This window comes from Carassius auratus, chromosome 14 (genome assembly GCF_003368295.1).
Source record: "Carassius auratus strain Wakin chromosome 14, ASM336829v1, whole genome shotgun sequence".
Taxonomy (NCBI): Eukaryota; Metazoa; Chordata; class Actinopteri; order Cypriniformes; family Cyprinidae; genus Carassius; species Carassius auratus.
Window position 1 is genome coordinate 33,255,244 of NC_039256.1, and position 8,054 is coordinate 33,263,297.

Below are 8,054 nucleotides of genomic sequence, written 5' to 3' on the forward strand. Positions count from 1 at the left end.
TTGAAAGGAGTAGTAACTTGAGTAATGAGCCGGACTCTGACCCACTTCTCCTGTTGAACAGAGACTGAACGTGTTGATTTCTTCAGCTCTGTGGAGTCGTGTCATGATCAGAGCAGATATTGAGCGTCTCTGGTGCTGAAAGATGCTCAGACGTGCACATGTCCACGCTGCTAATTTTAGTTTGAGCTCTTTGTGGTTTCCTGTCGCTTCCTGCTGCTTCCTGTTTGTCAGATCCACATCTGAGAACAGCTACAACACTCTTTAATTAGTACATTAATCACTTTATATGTCACAGACAGATGTTATTAAAATCAGTGCTCAAGTTCAAAAGTTAGTTTTTTCCTGTTTCAGCATGGACTGAAATATGGTTTATATATCAGATCTATTCACGTCCAAAAGCTCATTATTTTGGCATCACAGGTGTTAGTGTGTGATCATCAGCTGAGTCACGTGACCGGATGTACATTCACTCGTCTCTCTCTGATTGGGCCAAATGAGCTGCACACTCAGCATCACCTGAGCTCCTTTATAAAAATTCAGAGAATACCGTGTGCTTAATAAATCAGCATCCACACACTATTAATTAAATAAATCAATAAACAAATAATGAATGTCATGTATTCCTTTATATAACATAAAGGGAAAGTTTTAACAGCGTTTGGGCCGTTATCTAGGCTACTGGACGCGTCAACGCTAAGTAAACCGGAAGTAGCGCATGCGCGTTCCGCGCGTCACCGCTAGGGTGAAGTCAGCTAAATTGGGCCACGTTTTGGTAAATGACTATTACCATAAAATAAGCTACGCATGAGATCTAATGTTATTTATTTATTTTTATATAAATTAGCAAGTGTCTCTTAAATATTTATATATTGTTTAGAAGTCAGGAAGTGTAACTGTTTTCAAATGATGAGCGTCAGAGACTATTGTCTTTATTGTGCCAAAGCAAAACAGTGAAATGTAGAAATATTTTTACTATTAAATATCGACTCCAAGCGTTTGAATGTTATAGTGTATAATGTTACAAAAAGCTTTTTATTTCATATAAATGCTGGTCTTTGGATCTTTCTATTCATCAAAGAATCCTGAAAAAATGTACTTAGCTAAATTAGCTTGTTCAGTGTGTGTGTGTGTGTGTGTGTGTGTGTGAGTGTGAGTGAGTGAGTGTGTGTGTGTGTGTGTGTGAGTGTGAGTGAGTGAGTGTGTGTGTGTGTGTGTGTATGTGTGTGGCTATGTATGTGTGTGTGTGTGTGTGTGTGATTGTGTGAGTGTGTGTGTGTGTGTGTGGCTATGTATGTGTGAGTGTGTGTGTGTATTTGTGTCTGTGTCTGTGTGTGTGTCTGTGTGTGTGTGTGTGTGTGTGTGTGTGTGTGTGTGTGTGTGTGTGTGTGTGTGTGTGTGTGTATGTGTGTGGCTATGTATGTGTGAGTGTGTGTGTGTATTTGTGTGTGTGTGTGTGATTGTGTGAGTGTGTGTGTGTGTGGCTATGTATGTGTGAGTGTGTGTGTGTATTTGTGTCTGTGTCTCTGTGTGTGTGTGTGTGTGTGTGTGTGTGTGTGTGTGAGTGTGTGTGTGTGTGTGTGTGTGTGTATGTGTGTGGCTATGTATGTGTGAGTGTGTGTGTGTATTTGTGTCTGTGTGTGTGTGTGTGTGAGTGAATGAGTGAGTGAGTGTGTGTGTGTGTATGTGTGTGGCTATGTATGTGTGAGTGTGTGTGTGTGTGTGTATTTGTGTGTGTGTGTGTGTGTGTGTGTGAGTGTGTGTGTGTGTGTATGTGTGTGGCTATGTATGTGTGAGTGTGTGTGTGTATTTGTGTGTGTGTGTGAGTGTGTGAGTGTGTGTGTGTGTGTGTGTGTGTGAGTGTGTGTGTGTGTGTGAGTGTGTGAGTGTGTGTGTGTGTGCGTGTGAGTGTGTGTGTGTGTATGTGTCTGTGTGAGTGTGTGTGTGTGTATGTGTGAGTGTGTGTGTGTATTTGTGTCTGTGTGTGTGTGTGTGTGTTTAGCCCATTTTAGCTTAACCAGCCATTTCTACCTAAAATGCAGTTTTTCACAAAAGCTGACGATTCTTTTTTAAATTAATCTTTTTTTATTTGAAAGAGCATGTCAAAACATGGTTCATATTCCTTTGCTGTGTTGGTAAGCACATGTATAATTGCTTTAGTCGCTTTATTAGTGATGAATGTACAGTACTGTCAGGCTCACTTTCCTTCAGTTTCTCTGACAAGCTTCATCTTACACTCTCTCCTGCCAGCTTTAGGAAACTCAGACCAGTCTAAATTATTTTTACATGTCGACAAGCGCTGAAGCAACAATACAAGATCAGTTATTGTGACTGACTATAACCATTTGAAGAAATATGACGCTAGAACCTTATTGGGCCCATTTTAGCTGACTTCACCCTTCAGAAAACACCACTGATCGTATGATGTTTGACTTATTACAAATAAAACACTAGAACGATTTCACTCCTGTTACTATAGATGGAGCGTTTATACTGGAAACAATCATTATTATTTTAGACTGAAATATGACAAACAGCTAACACAAATATGTTCTAAGTTATGAAACCTTTATTTCTGAATGTTCTCTGAACATCCCAAACTTTTTTTTTCTGTGAACATTAAAGACATTAAGGGGATTTTTTCATTTAATTATTTAGCAAACGTTACGTTATGTTACTGTTTTGAATCTTCTCTCACACCATCTTAGACAAATGCACAACTAAAATGTTTTAAAAGGAAGATCTTTGAGCGTTATACAGAATGTTTATGTAACGCTTTGCGAACGTTTTTTAAAGATGGTTTTATTATTAAACGCTGTGTTTCTCAGAAGTGTCGTAGACCCGAAGCCATCCCAGGTCTCGATCAGCTGAATGAAACACGGCCCTGATCATTGCACAGACGTTCTGTTAACATTACTGTTAGAGTATTTGTTCATTACTGAGCGAGGCACATCATGACGGGTCACTCTTCAGAAAGAGCTTCCTGCAGGAGATTTCACAGAGATCTTTATTTCCCTGAAGAACCTCTGATTAAATGATGTTTCTCCTGCTGTGGAAGAGTTTGTGGAGAAGCGTTTGATCGGTGGAGAGGCTCTGTGGATGTTAAAGGTGCTTCATGAAGCGTTAATGGAAAGAAAGATCTTTATTATTAAGAGAATGTTCTTGGAGCTGCTCAGTGACAGGTTCTTTGGTGGAAACGCTTGAGAAAGCTTGGTTTATTACAGGACAGAGGAGGGTTTCCGCTCACTAACGGCTCTAAATCAACTGATGAGAGATTTGTGATGTGACCAAACTAAACTGGAACCAGATCCTGTTCTGTGGAACTGAAATCATTCATGATTAACACGGTTTACAGTAGCGTCTCGTCAATGCTCTCAGAACGGTTTCTGTTATACAATCATTGAGTTATTAATGAGTATGATGTACATGAAATATTGTGTTGTAATGCGTTTCATCTTTGCAAAACATATTTAATATTTTTACTTTTATATTCATGCATATTATGCAGAGTGACAGAGAATCATAAAGTTATTGTGAAGGTTCATTAAACATTGTATTTGTTTATATACATGTTAAGATTTATATTCTTTCCTAAACGAAGTGTTCTGATCTGATTCAGCCGAAGAGTGTCAGGATCTGAGTCTAATGCTGCACAGCGGATCACTAAACTATCAATATAATATAATATAATATAATATAATATAATATAATATAATATAATATAATATAATATAATATCTCTCTCATGTTTGAGCAGAATATGATGCTGAGAGTCTGCTGCAGTCAGAGCCGCTCTGAAGAACTGAAATCATCTTACCTTCATCTCCAGAAGAGCAGGACGGGTTCACTGAGCTCCAGCGGTGTGTGTGTGTGTGTGTGTGTGTGAGAGAGAGAGACAGAGAGTGATTGACAGTTATTTTGTGGTGACGCCCCTCAGAAAGTTCTCAACTTCCTGTGTGAGATTAACATCAGCCTCCATCACACACACACTCTCGATATGAGAAGCCATACAGGAAGTGATCACTTCCTTCTGATCTATTTCTTGAAACACACACACACACACACACACACACACACACACACACACTCTCTCTCTCTCTCTTTAACACACAGATTGGCTGAAACTGATTCTCGTCATTGGTTTTATAAGTACACTGTGTGTGTGTGTGTGTGCGTGTGTTAGACAGAGGAAGTGTGAGAAAGACTTTTTTGACTTTTAAATTACATAAGATCTACACACAAAACCCACCCTTACATAATGAAATAAACAACACAGAGATTAAAACCAAACCAAAAACATCTCAATAAGATTAAACCTGTATTCCTAAAGAAGCATCCATGATAGTTTCACACAAACACTTATTCACCCAAGTACGTCTCGAAGTCTTTAACCTGCTGATTCCACTGTTAGCCTTGATTTTATTAAACCCTTTAAAATCATAACTTCATCAGTTGAACCCATACCATTTAACTTACATTAACGTGATGTAAGCCCAAACAAAACGTTAAGAATCAAGAGCATTTTATTTTTGTTATACTTAGGACCATAAATAAAAAGTACGGGTGAAAATCCTCCTGAAATGCTAGACTGTTGTTCTAGCTGAGATAGCAAAGCTTCAAGTCTACCGCAGTAATAAACAAATATTGGTCTGCTGTACCTGTGGATCACGCTGTGCTCGTGTCTGTGGTTATTAAACACGTCTCCACTGAAGATCCCCAGTGCTTCTCTCAGTCTCATACGAGGTCCTCCATCTGATCCGAAAACCTCCTGCTATTTCGATTCTTTTAGCCCCTTTAAAGAGTTAATATGGGAAACTTTACAGTGCTTTTTTCCCAGTTTCTCTAAAAAGTTCAAGTTCAGGAGTTCTGACGTTGAGCAGAAAACCCTCTCTCTCTTGAAAAGCATCAAAAGCACAATATTTAACTCTAGGAAAGGACATCCATCTAAATCTTCATTTTTAAAATTCATAGCTAAACATTGAAGAAGATCATTCCACCGTCTCAAGTGAAGTGACCTCACACACATCTGCAGCATCAGATGACATCCATTCATTTGTTATTAGAAAAAGTCCAGTCTTTGTAATTCCAGCATTCCTTAAAGCACTCCACATTGACGGCGACCTTAACATTTCCAAATCCCAATTATATTCTTCTTTTCCTAAAAATACCTCCAGATACTTCAGCCCAGAACTTCCCCAGTGTAATCTTAGAATCTGAGCCACACACAGGGAACCACTTCTGTCCCAATCTACTCTGGAAGATGAAGCTTTCCCATAACTCTTCAACATATCTGTTCAAATGTGAACATCATTTCCATTTGTGTAATATACAGCGATATCATTAGCATACGCTGAGATTTTTAAAGAAAAACTACAATTTATTAAAAATATTTATTCTGCCCAAACCACTATTTGATGCATAGATATTAACAAAAACATCAAAGTTACCATTAATTTCAAGTCGAACTGCAATAACCGTCCGGGTTCAGTTTCTGTTTTAGACGTGACTTAACTTTGGTGGATGAGAGAAAGTCATTACTCCTGGACTCAGGTGTGTCCCGTGAGAAAGAACACACTCATCACCAGGCAATCCCATTATTCACAGTACTCTTGTGGACAACATTAATTCAGGTTCACACAGAAAACTGTTATTTTAACCTGTTAACTGCCACTCACGTTTCTGAAGATAGACTTGAATGTGCATGATACAAACCTCATGACTGAAAACATTTTGTAACATGATTTTGATGTGCCATTTACATGGTAATGCAATTTCTGATTTTAAAATGGGTTTTGAAGGATGAGTTTTGAGATTTTATGTTTTCAAGTGATATATAACTTCTGATGATTTCTAAAATGTGATAGAGAAAAAGGCAACGAGGAAGACTTATTTTTAACTAAGGTCAAAGCTCCTTTTGTAATGTAGATTTCTGAGGGTGCACTCTTGTCATACATTTATCTATTACTTTTCCTACATAATTTTTAAGATAAAATATTGGTAAAATATATATTTGGGAGTCTTAGACCTTTCCAACGATATATAGTTTGTCAAGATTAGATTAGATTTGATTGTAATATAGTATAGTCAACGTAGGTGTCCTGTTTTACAATAAATCTGTTGTGCCGAATTTTGGCTCGGACGGTGGAGCTACATACACTGCAGAACTACAGAAACAATCAGAAGCTAATGTATAAGAGTCACAATATACCATGCATTTCATCTTCTTGTATACACGGATAAATCTTACATTGTTTTCTAAAACTATTGCTTTAAATGTTTAACAGATGGGCTAAAAAGGTACAGAATAATAAAATATTACCTGAAAAGATTTGATACGAGATATTTTACAGTTGATGAGTTTGTTTCTTTAATATACTCACTCCAGCAGGTGTCCTGAAGTATGTGTAGTTTCCTCAGAGATTCCTTCTGTGTTTTCTCAGCGTCTCCAGGAGCATGTTCCTGTCGTGTGGTCTTTGGCAGTCCATGTGTCTGGATGTGTTTCTGATACTCACTTTATAACACATTCACATGAGCCTCACCAGACACTGAATCCTCTCCAACACAAGCTTCCTTCATCAGAACAACAGAAACAGATCATGCTTAGACCGTGACATATATGAAAAACATCTAAATACTTTTCTGAACAAGGTGTTTAAGATGAAAAAAATAATAAAAACACTGAACTTCATTAACATTAAGATGATGGTCAGGCAGTGAAAACTTGATTGTCATTTTCCCTCACATAAAGATTACATCATCTTGTTACTACAATATTGTGTGTGATTATGTTGATAGAGATAAACCAATGGTTTAAAAACAATGTAACTTACACAGTCATTTCTTTCTATATTTCTCTGGAAAGGGTTCTTCACATCAGTGTGTTGGCAGCTTGAATATACTCTGCATTAGTTGGAGACCTGGCAGAAAGGTAGAAACAAACTCCAAAAAATTAGTTTTTTTTTTTTTTTGTCTAATCGTCTCCAGATTGTGAATTGATCTTCATACAGTTGCACTAGAGGTGGTAATAATTATTATACTTACAGGATGTATTCTGTACTCTCTTGTACAAGAAGGACGCAGATATAAACAATCATCTGTGAAGGATTCGCTGTCGATGAGGTCATCGTTTTGTCTCACTGTACACATGTCTGTCAACAACAATAAACTACTAACGCTGCAAGATATAACACAAAGGAAAAAATATCATCTTATTGTAACAAACTTATCTTAAAATACATATATGTGGTATATAAAGTATAGATACACGTATAAACGATGAATAATTACCTCACGTCTTATCGCCGCCACCTTGTCTAAGGACATTACGTAAATGTATATTTAGCTGCTGATTGGCCAGCAGTAAAACTCCTTCCACCAATGAGAAACCTTTTGCCACGCCCCTACCTTTTGCCACGCCCCAACCTTTCGGCGCACCCATTGCTCCAGGCTGCAGCTACCCCTGTCTCAATAATTTGGCAGGGGGTCAAAATTCGGCACCACAAATTAGTGATGGGAAGTTCGATTCTTTTCCGCGAACCGGTTCTTTCGGACGGTTCGATTCAATAAACCGGTTGAAAAAACCGGTTCATCGGTTCTTTCACGCTCGACGTAATGACGTCATTGGCGATGACGTAATGGCGTCACGTCTATCAAACATTCAAATATATAAAGTCAGTAATCATAACTTTAGTCAGTTAAAACCTCATAATCATGAAAAGTTTACATTTGAGTTTTGCAACAACACCTAAATACAGTAACAGCAATAATGTGCATATGAGGATTTAAGTCTTCAAGATATAAAGTAAATAAATTAGGTGTCATCAGTGCAGAAACCATGATCCACTTACTAAACATAATCCATTAAGATGTATTTGTTATTAAATGAACTTACGTTTCGCCAGATTGCCCTTCATCCAAGCCCTCGAAATACCCGCGCTCATAACATTACTAGTACAGAATCAGAATCAATCACCAAAAGAATCCCTTCGGTTCAGACATGCTGTGAGTCAGTTGGCTTCACGCTGAATCGCGCATGCGCAGTATCATCAGTTCATCGG

At 37.9% G+C, this 8,054-nt stretch overlaps 1 long non-coding RNA gene across 3 annotated transcripts; it reads right to left on the reverse strand.

Moving 5' to 3' along the window:
- Positions 1-5,989: 5,989 nt before the first annotated feature.
- On the reverse strand, positions 5,990-7,442 carry LOC113114434 (uncharacterized). 3 transcript variants are annotated; one of them, XR_003293716.1, is made up of 5 exons: positions 7,285-7,442; positions 7,039-7,145; positions 6,828-6,914; positions 6,378-6,567; positions 5,990-6,153 (listed from the first exon to the last, which is right to left on the reverse strand). It is a non-coding gene; the product is annotated as an uncharacterized LOC113114434 (long non-coding RNA). The 3 variants fall into 3 exon arrangements; XR_003293717.1 differs by lacking the exon at positions 5,990-6,153 and having other exon boundaries at positions 6,168-6,567; positions 7,039-7,171; positions 7,285-7,387; XR_003293715.1 differs by lacking the exon at positions 5,990-6,153 and having other exon boundaries at positions 6,169-6,567; positions 7,285-7,441.
- Positions 7,443-8,054: the final 612 nt, after the last annotated feature.